Consider the following 14,838-nt stretch of genomic DNA (forward strand, 5'->3'; position numbering starts at 1 on the left):
CATTGCTACCACCATGACAACACTTGAGTAACACTAATAACACTTTTTTTAAACCCTCCCCAAGGAATGTGCCGAGAAGGAGATATTGTAACTCCTTATAAAACCCCTTCCAAGGAATATACCGAAAAAGAGATATGATATATGTGGACTGCATATGAGTTGACGAACTTCTCATGGATCCTACGCCGGGAAGCTTTAGCCTTATAGGTGTATACAGGGATTATGCGACGATCCCGGAGGTTGTGCGATGACCTCGTGCATCATCATAATCATCATATACATTGCACTTACTTTATTGTATTTATTTTGTGTTGTATTGCCATATTGATTTGTCATATATGTATTTGTCTTACTTTCCTTTACTTGTACTTGATGATTTTGTATCTACATGTTTTCCCTTGTTCTACTTATATGTGACATAATGTATACTTGTCTTCTATATCTTGGTGTGCTGTTGTAATATATGTGATATATTAGAACTGTTAGAGCAAGTGGTGTGAGCTACCGTTGTGGGATATTTTCTGATTGCAGGTAACGTTCCCTCAGTGTGTATTTTGTATGCTTTATTTTCTACTTTTCTCAATCGGCCTGTGGTACCTACTGAGTACAAGTGGATTGTACTCATGCTTATTGCACCCTTTCGGTGCAGGTCCTAGCTCAAGTGCGCCTCAACTTGCTTGACTCGGGCGATTGTTGGAGCTTCCAAGATAGCAATTGGACATTCATGCGTCCGAAGTTCACCTCTATCTTTCTATAGTAGTTATGTCTTTATTACTATTCGAAGACAGATATTATTCCTTTGTGGTTATTTTTTTCTAATGTATTTGACTCTCTAATTGTATTAGTAGTTCTTACACTATTGACACCTAGTTTTAGGCGTGATTGGTATTTTGGATAAGTTTTTTCCGCATTGTTATGATTACTTGTATGGTTCGGCTTCGTCCTAGAAGCCTTACTTTGGGGTATTTCTATCTTTTTCTTTTTTGTTGTATCAGTTTGGGTGATAGACTTACTTGTCATGGAACACTGCGATAAGTGCTATCATGACCCTCATTTTTGGGTCATGACAATGGGCCAACTATCATGTGTATGCCAAAGTGGTCAACTTCAACCTTAAGCGGTGATTTTGTAAATTGCTAGGCCATAAACATATCACACTATGATATGCCTTTCAAAATAACACTAAATCCCTAGGTACAAATAACTCACTAGTTTGAATTGAAAAACAAATTCACACACCCTTAACAATAGTAACTATTTTTTTGACATAAAGGAAAAACTTTACATGATAAAAACGAACATATCCACTAATTTTAAAAAATTTAAACAAGGCATGAGAACGTAGTTTAATCAAACAAAGGTCAAAACTTTATTCATCTAATAATAATAATCAAAAAAGAAAACCAAAGAAACATGTTCAACTATTGTTAGCTCATTTATACCATGAACACAAAAATAGCCATAATATTGATATCACAATACCCTATGACCTTCAAGGCTGTCTACATCAAACAATCCCAACAAACAAAATTACAACTACGAAGAAGGAGATGAAGAATAAAAAGATAACAAAACTAAAAAGGAAATATGTGTTTACCTTTTTCGAAGCAGCAAAATGGGACTTCTAGCTTTCTTCGGAGTCTTGATCACCACCGAAAAATAATCTTTTGAGAATCCCGATTAGCCTACCACTTAAAAAAATCACTAAAAAAAAATTTAAGTCTTTGCTCAAAAGTGTTTTTATTCTTTAAGACTTGGTCTTTCTACCAAAATAGTGGTAGTATTTGTAGGAAAGGATGAGAATTCAATTATTTTCATCCACCAATGTGGGAGAAAGAATTTAGGGGTGTTTTGAAAATTTGAAATTGAGGAAAAGGTTTGTTGGAGGATATGGTAAGGTGGAATTGTACAATTAGTACAAATTTGAATTTCAAAAGGGAAAAAGGACAAGATTGAGGTGGAATTGTACAATTTAGTACAAATTTGAAATTTAAATTTTGGGATTTGAATGGGTAGATTGGCTTAGGATGTTTATTAAATAGCCAAATAAATCCAAATAAGTTGAAATTAGCCAATTTCATTTAAATTTTTGGCCAATTGAGAACCAATCAGTCAATTATATTGCAATTATGACCCTAAATTATAATTTTATTCAATTTTATTTAAATTAAAATCATATTGAAAATCATTTGGCCAATTGCATTGTAATTATGGCCAAATTAATTTTAATTATGATCAAATTCAATAAATTGACTAAAATTTAAATAACAGCCGATACAAATTATTAACCGGTTTAACCCCAAGCTTCTTGATTAGATAAAATTAAATAAATATTTCTCCAAATTAATTATTTTTTGAGAAAAAATTATATTTAGATCTAGATTTTACCCATTTGAATTAATTTTGAAGATTAATCTCAATAATATTCTAATTTTGATAAAAAAAAATATTCATTTAAGTAATAAAATTTATACAATCTCGTATATGTAAATACAAAAATGTATAATCGTCACTTGAATGGTAAAATTAGCCCAAAATAAATATTTTAGAGAACATTTATTCGGGGAAAATAAATATTTTGATTTTATTAAAAATCAAAGAAATTCAGGATTAAATTTAGTCATGGAGGGCAAAAATTAGGTGTCAACAATAATTACATCCCATCCCAACTTTTTTTAAAATTTTGTAAAATTTTGATTTTTAGTTTTTCAGATACATAATATTAAAAGAGATACATGATTGGTGTTACATTTTAAAAAACAACTAATAATTGTAGTTATGAAAAGTAATGATAATTAACTCATTTAAGGTATAATTTACTCTGCAAATCTTGTAATTAACATCTAAATATCCCAAAAGGGCATTTAGTTAATAATGTAATTTTTTTGAAATATTTTTCTTCATATTCAAATTCCGGATTCATTCTTCTTTAGCTTTTCTCTCTTTTTTTTTTCTTGGTGTTATTTTTCTTTTTCAACTTTTTGCAATGAATTTCAAACCCTGAAAAAGAGATACAAATATTGGTAAAAAACGTATCATGGTAAGATATGATGTATTAGTATAAAAATGAGATTTAAAAGACAAAGGTATAAGAGCTACACAATACAAAAAGTGTATTAGGTACAGAGATACATACAAAAACCTTTTAACTATATACATATATATGAAAGAAATACATATTAAAAAAATGCATCAGGCGTTCATGTGCACCTGGAACATGCATATAGAACTAAGATAAATTATGTATCTTCAGCTAATAAAAAATGTATCTCGATTAAAATGCTCAAATACAAAAATTACGAAACCTTTGGTAAGATGTCTTTCGTTGTGACTTCAACAACTTTTCTTTTCGAAACAACACTTTTTCGTCTAGAAGTGTCAGATTCTCTTTTCTTCAACGAAATGGATTAACAATTTACTCTATTCTAACATTATGTCGCGAGAAAAAATCAAAAGATATATTTTTGAAGAATAACTTGGAGTTCTAATTGTATGAATATACAAAGGATAATGTAGCCCAAGGTCTACTATTTGGGACAACTTTGATTAATTTTGGAGAATATGGAAGTATCAGAGAAACTTTAGCCTAATTTTGTAACAACATAAAAATTTGATGAAATATATGAAATTTATGATTTTATGTGATTTGACTGTTTTACCCCTTCACGTAGCTGCATTATGGTATTTTTGGAGTGTGGAGGTGATTGACATGGTTTTCGATGCATTTTAGTACCATTTATGCGATATTGTGGTTTTTGATGGCTTTGAGAGCTTTATTTTAGACTTATGGGGATATCTTTTGATCCGTGCGACGGATGACCAAATGAATTGTGCCATACGCTCCGAAATATTAATTTTAGGCTAGGTAGACCTTTGGTTTGGGTCCTTGTGCACCCGAGGTCATTTCGACCTATTGATCAGAATGTTGAAAAATTGAAAAATATTGCCGTGGAACCCATATTTGATCTAAACGACCTCAAATGGAAAATATAATTTTGCCAATAGATCCAGAATGTCAATTTTAGAGTGTTAGCATGTTTGGTATAATTTTACAACTTTTAAATTTTATTTCGATCCTCGATTTGAAAAAATTATGATTTCAAATTTTGGGGGTCAATTTTATGAAAATGATTTTTTTTTGAAAATATGATATCGCCATCACGTCCAGAACATCGAATTTAGTATGTTTGCATACTTTGGACTCCGAACGAATTCCAGGCACCCCGTCGTTGTTCGATCGACAAAAAAACTGATATTGCAGAAAAATCTGCTATAAATAGCAAATTTTCACCTCTTTTTGGCCCATTTTGCATATTTTCATCTTGCCTCTTGGTAGTTAAACTCTAAAATTGTGTGGGAGCTTAAAAGTAAAGTTTGTGAGAGCTTGGGAACTAGATTAACACCCTTTCTTGGTTTTATTACGGATTTAAAGTAAGAATTCACCCTTTTCTTAGTAATTTCTTGATTAATTTCTCAAAACTTCAAAAATTGTAGGGCTTAATTTTAAACCTCAATTTCACTTCTTTTCACTTGAATAATATTTTTATCTTATAATTACTAGATTTTCATCAATTTAACCCTTAAAACAACCCCGATTCTTGATTTTAACCCTGATTTCAAAGATTGTTATCCGGTAAAGCTTAAAAATAGTTTTTCTTCAATTTGAATCTCGTTTTTACCTCGATTTGACTTGGGGTTTCAGCTGTAGATTTCTACAAATATGGGGAACATGTTTTTGAAGTAAAGTTTTGATTTTGCCCTTTTTTTAAAAAAATCCATTCTGGGGGTCCATTTTGACCCCAAACCAAAAGTAGTCAATATGGATGTCGTTGATTTTGTTTTGACGTGTAGATTTTATATTTGATGTTTTTAGTAGAGTTTGATATCGTTCGTGAAGAATAAGATCGTGGGTTCAAAGTGTAGCGGATCGATTTGGGCATTCGAGGTAGGTTATGGCTTAACTCTTTCAGATCGGGTTAGGTAGTAAATGATGATACAAAATGCATGTTAAGGGTTGAAACTAATTATGAAAAATGGCTATCTATATTTTGTGCCCGTGTGGGGGCCTATATGTGATGTAATTGTTGAAATTGAGATATGATATGATATGTGTGATCGTGTGGGGTCCTATGTGGTGTTGATATCCTTGAATACATATAAATAATTGCATTGTGTCGTTGAAATGCCTAATGTGGTTTCATTGGTATATTGTGATATATCTATTCTTATTGGTATATGAGACATGTGGAAATTAATGAATGAAACAGAAGTAATGAGTGGATATTGGCTCACGTGGTTGTGGAATTATAACATTGTGGCTGGTTGTGAAATGCATCACGTGGATTGGGTGTGAAAATACATCACGTGGATTGGTTGTGGAAATACTCATGTTGAATGGTTGTGAACATTGCATTGTCATTCTCATGTCATCATACACATCATTTCACTTATTCGTTTTACTGCTTTATATATACTTGTTGTCATGTATATGTACTTGATTTATGTGTTATGTTATGTATGTGCTTTAAAAATACTAGGAACACTGGAATACTGGATAGTGGTATCGGGTATTGGATTTTATGGACCATCTCCAAAGGATCATGCCGAAAAAGAGTTGTGGATATTGATGATCTTAAGGCTGTGTGCCAAACTTCAGGCTATGTGCCAATACCATGCATTATCATCATCATATATATAGCACCCATTTTATTATATTTATGTTGTGTTTGAATTGCCATATTGACTTGTCATCTACCTATTTGTTCTATATCTTGACTTATTAACGTCTAATTATTCTATCTTTCTTTAATTGTACTTTATGATCTTGATTATACATGTCCCTCTTTTGTTCTACCTCTATTTGATATTGTGTATATTTGTATCCCTATCTTGTGTGTTATTGTATTATATATAGATATTATAGAATTGTTAGTGCAAGCGGTGTGGGCTACCGTTGTGGGACATTTTCTGATTGCTGGTGACGTGCCCTTAGTGTATATTTTGTATGCTTTATTTACTAGTTTGCTTGGTCGGCCTATGATACCTATTGAGTACAAGTGAACCATACTCATGCCTACTGCTCCCTTTCGGTGCAAGTCCTAGGTCGAGCACGCCTCAACTTGCTTGACTCGGCCAATTTTTTGAGCTTCCAAGGTTGCGGATGGACATTCATGCGTCCGAAGTTCACCTCTATCTTTCTATAGTAGTTATGTCTTTATTAGTATTCTGAGACTAATATTAATCCTTTGCGGTTATTTTTCTGAAGTATTTGACTCTTGGATTGTATTAGTTGTTCTTACATTATTGACACTTGGTTTTGGGCATGACTGGTATTTTGGATAAGTTCTTTCAGCATTGTTGTGATTACTTATATGGTTACCTTCGTTCTAGAAGCCTTACCTTGGGATACTTCTGTCTTTTCTCTTTTTATATCAGTTTGGGAGATAGGCCTACTTGTCAAGGTACGCCGCGACAAGTGTTATCATGACCCTCATTTTTGGGTCATGAAAAATTGGTGTCAGAGCAGGACGTTTCATTGGTCTCAATGGTGTAAGAACAGGATGTATAATAGAGTCTCATGGATCGATACATAGATGTTCGTATCTATCTTTGAGAGGCTATAAGACATCTTTAGGAAACTCCCCTCATTTTATTTTTATCGTGCGAAGTGTTGACACCTAATTTTTGCTCTCCACGACTAAGTTTATTTTCGAGTTTCTTCAATTTTTGAATAAAATTACAACATTTATTTTATCTGAATAAAAATCTTTTCAAAGTATTTATCTATGTAAATTTATCATTTTAAGTAGCGATTATATATTATCGTATTCAATTATATAAAATTTTATAATTTTGTTACTTAAATATTTATTTTACAAAATTTCGGATTTTAATCAAGGCTTATCTTGAAAATAAATTTAAATTATTAAAATCTTGATTTAAATACAATTTATTCTCAAAAATAATTTATTTGAATTAATATGTGTTTGATTTTATTAAATCAAGAAGCTCGAAATTTTAAAAAGTATTAATTCGTATCGAATTTCAATTTAATTTAGCCAATCAATTAGATTTTGCCATAATTGAAATCAAAATGGCCATAATTGCAATGCAATCCACCAATTGATTTTTTTGGTCAAAATTAAATAAATTTGGCTAAATTTTAAGTCCCAATTGGGGTTATATTTTAAATAACCCCCAAATTCCCAAAAAACTCTCATAACTTCTACCCAATTTTCACCAAAAATAATTTCAAATAATGTACTACATTGTACATTTTCTCCTAATTTTGTCTTTTTTCAATTTTAAAATTCAAAAATTGTACTACATTGTATAATTTCCCTCCTCATTATCTTCCACCTCACCTTATCTTCAATTTTTAAAATTCCAAAAAACCCCTAAATGTTTTTTCTCCCACATTGGTGGATGAAAAGAATGGAAGTCCCATTCTTTCCTATAAATACTACCATTATTTTGGTAGAAAGACCAAGTCTCAAAGCCTCAAAGAATTGAAAAACTTTTGAGAAAATAGTTGAAATTTTTTAGTAAAAAGAAGAGGTCTCAAGGTTGAAAAAAAAACTTTGGGCAAAGAAGAGTTTTTATTTTAGTAATTTTTTTTAATTTTTTCATGAAATTCATGGGCTAATCGAAGTTCTCGAAAGATTGCTTTCCGGTGATGATCAAGACTCCGAAGAAAGCTTGAAGTCCCATTTTGCTGTCCCAAAAAAGTTGAACACACCTTTCCCTTTTTTTAGTTTTATTGTCATTTTCTTCTTCACCTTTTTTCTTCTTCGTAGTTTGTAGTTATAATTTTGTTTGCTAGGATTGTTTGTTGTAGACGACCTTGAAGGCCATAGGACGTTGTGATATCGATATTATGGTTATTTTCATGTTCACGGTATAAAAATGAGCTAGCAATAATTGTACATGTATTTTTTATTTTATTCTTTGATTATTATAAATAAAGTTTCAACCTTTGCTTAAAAGATGTACTTATGCTTTGTTTAAATTCATTGTTGGCGGATATATTTATTTTTAGCATATAAAGTTGTTTCCTTTATGTTGAAAAGAATAGTTAATATTGATTGTTTCCCTTTTTTTTATTCTTTAGTTATTATAGATAAAGTTTCAATCTTTACTTAAAAGATGTAGTCATGTCTTGTTTAAACTCATTGTTGGTGAATATGTTTGTCTTTAGCATTTAAAGTTCTTTCCTTTATGTTGAAAAGAATAGTTATTATTGATTGTTTCTCCTTTTTTTATTCTTTGATTATTATTGATAAAGTTTCAATGTTTGCTTAAAAGATGTACACATGTCTTGTCTAAACTCATTGTAGGTGAATATGTTTATTTTTAGCATGTAAAGTTATTTTCTTTATGTTGAAAAGAATAGTTAATATTGATTGTTTTGCCTTTTAGCTTTATTCTTTTATTATTATGTATAAAGTTTTGATATTTGCTCAAAAGACGCATTCATGCCATGTTTAAATTGTTAGCGGATATGTTTGTTGTTAGAAAGTAAAGTTATTTATTTTATGTTGGAAAAATAGTTACTATTGTTTGTTTCGCCTTAATAAAAATAGTAATTGATTAAGTCAAGAGTTTATCATTTTCTTGCTAATTATTTTAATGGATTTCAGAATTCTCATATAAGAGATGAGTACTAGCTTTATTTTCCATCCAAGATATTATTCTTTTTTTTCTTTTTTTGCATGTTGTAAATTTGTCAAAATGATGAGAAAGTTCGAATTTTTGTGGCTAAATAGAATTATTTAGATATTCTCGAGTCATGCGTAGTATGATTGTTGAACGATGTTTCACTTTTAGAGATGCTAAACTTTTATTCTATTTTTCTTACTCCCTTTGGATTGTTATACGTGTTCTTTGTGTGTGTAAAAACTTGTTTTATGTCTCTCTTTGAGTCATAATGTCAAAAGAGAATCAACGATGTCTTAGAGCGATAAATCATAGGTCGTTACATGTTTTTCCTAAAGTTGGTCATGACTTAGATGTATGAATCTTCACTAATTTCTCCTTATTGAAATTTAAAGATTTATTTTCTTGAAAATTTAGTCTTTATTTTCTTTTATTATATGGATTAGTTTCTATGTTTGTTCAATTTTAAAATCCATGGTTATTTTTCTTATTGCCTCATACCCTTACTTTTGCAAGCTTGCGTTGTTTGTTCTCGCATTAATTCATTGAATATGACCTTCTTTCTTTTACCTTTATTCATTCTTAATATGAACATAAATCATGAGTCATGTAACTGGGTGTCTTTGCTTTGCATTTTATTTGTTGACTCACATTCTTGTTATACGTGTGCTTATCATTGTCATTCAAAAATTGGTTCTTGATATTTTCTTTTGCTTTGAAATATGTCACTTTTATGCCTTGAACGTATATTAATTTCTGTATCTTTTCTTTGCATGCAAAAAATGTCTCGAGTCCAAATGGATTCCTCTCCTCTTGCATTTCGTAATGGGCCAATGAGGCCCACCTCTTCAAGTCAAGTTCGAAGTTTAAACTCAAGGTCAACTATAGGCGTGCGGGTGCTAGAAGATAGACGAAGAAGTAAAATGGGTCAAAACCCATTGATGAGGTCACTAAGAGACTTGAAAAGTCTCAATTTTTATTATTGTGTTCTTCTTATTTATTCATTTACTTATTCATTTATTCGGGGCCTCGAAGCCAAAATTATAAATTAATATAGGTGGAGCAAATTTTGGGCCGACGGGCCTGAAAATTTGTTTAGGATAGGTTATAGGCCAAGGCCCAACATTAGATTAGGACAGGTGCAATTAGGCCAAAAGTTCAATTAGATTAGGACAAGGCCTATTGATTTGGGCCCAATAGCCTAAGTCCTTTATTTTCTCCCCTTCCCCTTTTACATGCTTTGTTATTAGTTTGTTTAGACTTAGTTAAAATCCCTACTAAGTCGTCAAAAACTATTTTACACAAGTCTTTTTCTAAAACCAATCACTTTTCAACAATCAATCTTTTCCAAGTTAGTCAAAAGATATTTTCAAACAGTCCGGATAACCGCAAGTTAGCGGACATTTTAGGTGCCTTAAAAACCTCCCTAAAATGTTAATAGGAACCGCTTACCTAGAATTTCTAAAAATTGAATGATTTTTTTGTTTTGAATTGTCTAAGTACTTTATAAAGGTTTTCTTAATTCCTTTTCAAATAAATTAAGTGGCGACTCTCAAAAGTCAAAATTTCCATAAAACACAAAGTTCTGTCATAACTTGTGTTCTAAGTTGTGTTTCTCTCTTTCTGCATAGATGGTGTAGCTTATACTACATCTTATTAGTTGAGAGAAGCGGTGAGAAATTAGTGGAGGTTGATTGTCAGTTGTAGACCCCGTGATTCTCCTGAGACGACTTGGGATCAGTTCACTAATGCTTTCCTAGAGAGATTTATGTCTTTCAGTTTGAGATATCGTATACGGTATGAGTTTGTAACACCCCGATATGATGAACCGGAATGCTACATGGTGCTAATAACCCCGAAGGACCACAAGCTAACCCATGACTGATATCTATACCTGTATACTGTATAAGATAATATAATAATGCAGAAACATGCACTGAAAGTCCATAAGGTTCGACCATGAACATGACTGAATAACGTAATATCTGTGTGGGGTAATATAATACCCAAAATGAAACTGAATTCTAAAATATGATAGTCTATATCTAGTCTGCATCTAGTCTGTATCTAGTTTGTATCTAGTCTGAAAGTCTCTACTGTCTGAAGAATCTGAATAAGGAGTTGATGGGACATGTCCCCAACTAACTCCAACTAATAATCTAATCTATGAGATACTAGAAAATTATTATGTCCTCAAAGGATGAGGACTCACTACTACTCTGACTGCTGAATCTGGAATATTCGCGTCAGTACATATGTACCGAGTATACATGTGAGGTAGGCTATATGCAATGGTTCACATGAATGAATAATGCTAACTGACTGTCTAACATGAACGTGAGAATACATGCATAAATACGTAACTGTAACTGACAACATGATTTCATGATTTCTGAGTCTGTATACTGATAACGTGACATACTAGTAACTGATATGCCTGATAACATAAAGGACTATATCTGAATAATGCTGATAACATGGGTGACTATATCTGGGTATAACTGATAACGTGGGTGACTGTAACTGACAGTCCTAAATTTAATAGAACTATTTGAGTTCCGTACTATATCTGAGTTGACTGTATTTGACAGTCCTGAAATCTGAAGAACTATCTGAGTTCTATTACTGAGACTGATTGACTGTATCTGACAGTCCTGATTCTATAACATGAAACTGTGGGAAGTAGTATCTAACCGACATGCTCCAAATGTGCTATAATAGCTGAGCTAGGGTCCAATCTATGCCCTGATTGGAAGAGTGTCAATACCGCGCCACTGGTAAGGACAACATATGAATAACCCTCATATAATAGGTAACTCTAGCGAGAATGGTGGGAACCCTCACATAACAGGTTAAGCCACCTCATCTACCCTCATATAGCAGGCTACGACATCTCAACCTATGCTAGCTACATAGTTTTGGAATGCAAGGATTGCTTTTATGAATCACACCCTCGTATAACAGGTGAGCCCCCATCCTTGGGTTCACTCAGTGCTAATTACTATTCCTATCTGAATGGACACTAAACATGATTTACTGAACTGAACTGAGCATGGACTGAGTTACTGAATTTCTGTGGCTGATGGAATACTATTGATATCTGACAACTGATTGAGTCATGAGATCATAGAGATTTTTCCTGAGTCATAAGACTATCTGAAGTCTAAGAGTTCATAGCTTGACTGAGAGTATCGTGAAAACATGACATGGATCTAGGCACACAACTAATATTTCGGGTACAAGTACCCCCAAGACTCGATGGAAGGAAACTGACATGACTTGATATTCTTGAATACATGATAATCACCATAATACGTTTATTGAAGCATTTCATCAAATGTCTAATAGGCATAAGCTTGTACATTTATGGGGATTTTCATGATATCATGCTAGTTAGACAATATTCCTTCATCTAGGTATTTAATCAAACATATGACAGGCATGGTACATGTAAACATCATTATTCAAATCTAATTTCATCATTCAAGGGTTTAAATCTTAGGGTTGCATGAATCTATGGCTATAGTAATTAAACCCACATAGAAACTATCAACAATCATGGAGTAGAATCTAATTTCTCATTTATCAACATGAAAGAGAACATACAAAGCATGAAAACATGAAGAAAATCCATAACTTGTAGTTAAAAAGGGATTCTTGAACTTCATGGACGAAAGGATCCCATGAATGAACACTATGCATACCTTAGTTCATGATTTCGTGAAGATTGCTGGTGAAACCTTCTTGAAATTGGACCTTCTATGAAAACCCTAGCTTGAGTTCTTGAGAGTATTTGAGAAAAACATCAATATTTTGGATGAATAAAGGATAAATCCTATGTTTGGAAGCTTATATAGAGGGAATTGACCCTTTTAATCCTGGACAGATAATTTAATTTTCAGTAAAATTTCTCAAATTGGGCCCTTGGCGCGATGCTGCGTTATCGCGCCATGTCACTAGAAATTGACAAATGGGAAACTGCACGATGGCGCGACGTGGAGCTATCACATTGCCACCTTGTCTATAACTTGGAAGTTTGGCGCGATGCACCAGTATCGCGGAGCAACACTGGAATTTGACAATTGCCATTTGAGCTATCTCCGCGATGCGTTGAAGGCTCAGGTCAAACACTATCTCACTAAAAAGGCTCTCACTCTTCACACGGGTGTCGGATTTGGGCGAATTATATATCGATAGAAAGTAAAAATTATGGAAGTACCATGTGTATAAGAATGAATTCTTATTTTAAAGCAAGTTCTAACATCCTTGAGATGATTTTTGAGCTAAGTAAAAGTACGGGTATTATAGAGTTTGATCATTTAAAGTAGGGGTTCATGACAGTTGTTGAGTACTTGGCACGCTTCCATGCCCTGTTTAGATATTCTTATGATAGAATATCCACTGAGACTGAGAAGATTCAAAAGTTTATGGAGGGTTTGAATATTTCCCTTCAATTGGGCTACGTCTCAGATGGTTGTGTTTGGGGCTTTTTTTCTCCAGAGTACTGTGGATTATGATAAGATGACAAAGGGTATTCTTAGTGCATATTAGGAAGGCGCCAAGAAGGCACGACGTTTTGGTGAGTTCAGGAGTCAAAACTATCGAGGTAGAGATTTTAGAGGTTCTCATGGATATCATGGTAGGCCAGTGCAGGTGACTTTATATAGTTCAGGTGGTGGATCTTCTAGTTCAGCAGTTTAGGGTAGCCGTTTGGGCCTAGTTGTACATTCTTAAATTGAGACTAGTTGTAGAGGTTGTTATATGTGTGATGGGATTGGTCATGTGGCCAAGGACTGTTCTCACCGTGTGTTTAGAGCTACTGCTATTTCATCTGTGAGGGGTAGGGGTTCTACCAAAGGTGCAAGAGGTAGAGATGGTATAGCCCGTGGTGGTGGTGTGGGGGCTACTCAGCCAGTTGGTAGTCGTGGACAGTGTTATGCCATACCAGCCAGACCTGAGGCAGAGGCTTCTGATGTTGTCATTACAGGTATCTTTCTTGTTTATTTCAGACCTGTATATGTGTTATTTGATCCTAAATCGACTTTTTCTTATGTGTCTGTGTATTTTTCTTCGGGTTTTGATTCTGTTAGTGAGCCTTTTGCCATGCCTATTTATGTATCTATCCTGGTAGGTGATTTTTTAGTGGTGGATTGGGTGTACCGATCTTGTGTTGAGACTTTTACCGGGCATGAGACTTTAGTAGATTTGCTTATATTAGATATGGTTAATTTTGAACTTATTTTAGGCATGGATTGGTTGGCTCTTATGTGTCTGTGTATTTTTCTTCGGGTTTTGATTCTGTTAGTGAGCCTTTTGCCATGCCTATTTATGTATCTATCCTGGTAGGTGATTTTTTAGTGGTGGATTGGGTGTACCGATCTTGTGTTGAGACTTTTACCGGGCATGAGACTTTAGTAGATTTGCTTATATTAGATATGGTTAATTTTGAACTTATTTTAGGCATGGATTGGTTGGCTCCTTATTATGCTGTCTTAGATTGTTTTGCTAAGACTATGGCTTTAGCTTTGGCAGGTGTGCCAAGGATAGCTTGGAAGGGTACACTTCATTCGGGTCCTAAAAGGATTATATCTTATGTTCAAGCTCTTAAATTGGTTGAGAGGGGATGTTTATCTCACTTGGATCATATTCGTAATACTAGTGTTGTTTCACCTTCTTCCTTTGATGTGTTTTCTATGGATTTGCGTGGTATGCCTCTGGATTGAGATATTATTTTTGCTATTAATGTAGAGTCGGACACCAAGCCCATTTTTATTCCTCTTCTTAGGATGGACCCAACAAAGTTAAAGAAATTGAAGGATTAATTATAGAAGTTTTTGGATAGAGGATTTATTCAACCTAGTATTTTGCCTTGGAGTGCGTGTAATACCCCAAACTTTTCTAGCTTAAATTTGTTCCTAGAATGTTAAGAAATATCTTCCAAAATGAATAATATTTGTTTCATATAGAATTTTATAGAATTCGACTTTCCATTGTGTGGGAAATTGAATAAGATTTCCATCGATACCAAATTCGCCCAATTCTAACACTAAGTTGGGAAGTTAGAGCATTTTTAGTTGGCAGTATACCACCTGGGCAGTCACCACTTTACGGAGGTGGTTAAATTCATAATTGTCATTTCCCAGTGGACCTTCATGATATTGGTGCATCACGAAGAGATCCATT

The sequence above is a fragment of the Capsicum annuum genome, chromosome 7, assembly GCF_002878395.1.
Source record: "Capsicum annuum cultivar UCD-10X-F1 chromosome 7, UCD10Xv1.1, whole genome shotgun sequence".
NCBI lineage: Eukaryota > Viridiplantae > Streptophyta > Magnoliopsida > Solanales > Solanaceae > Capsicum > Capsicum annuum.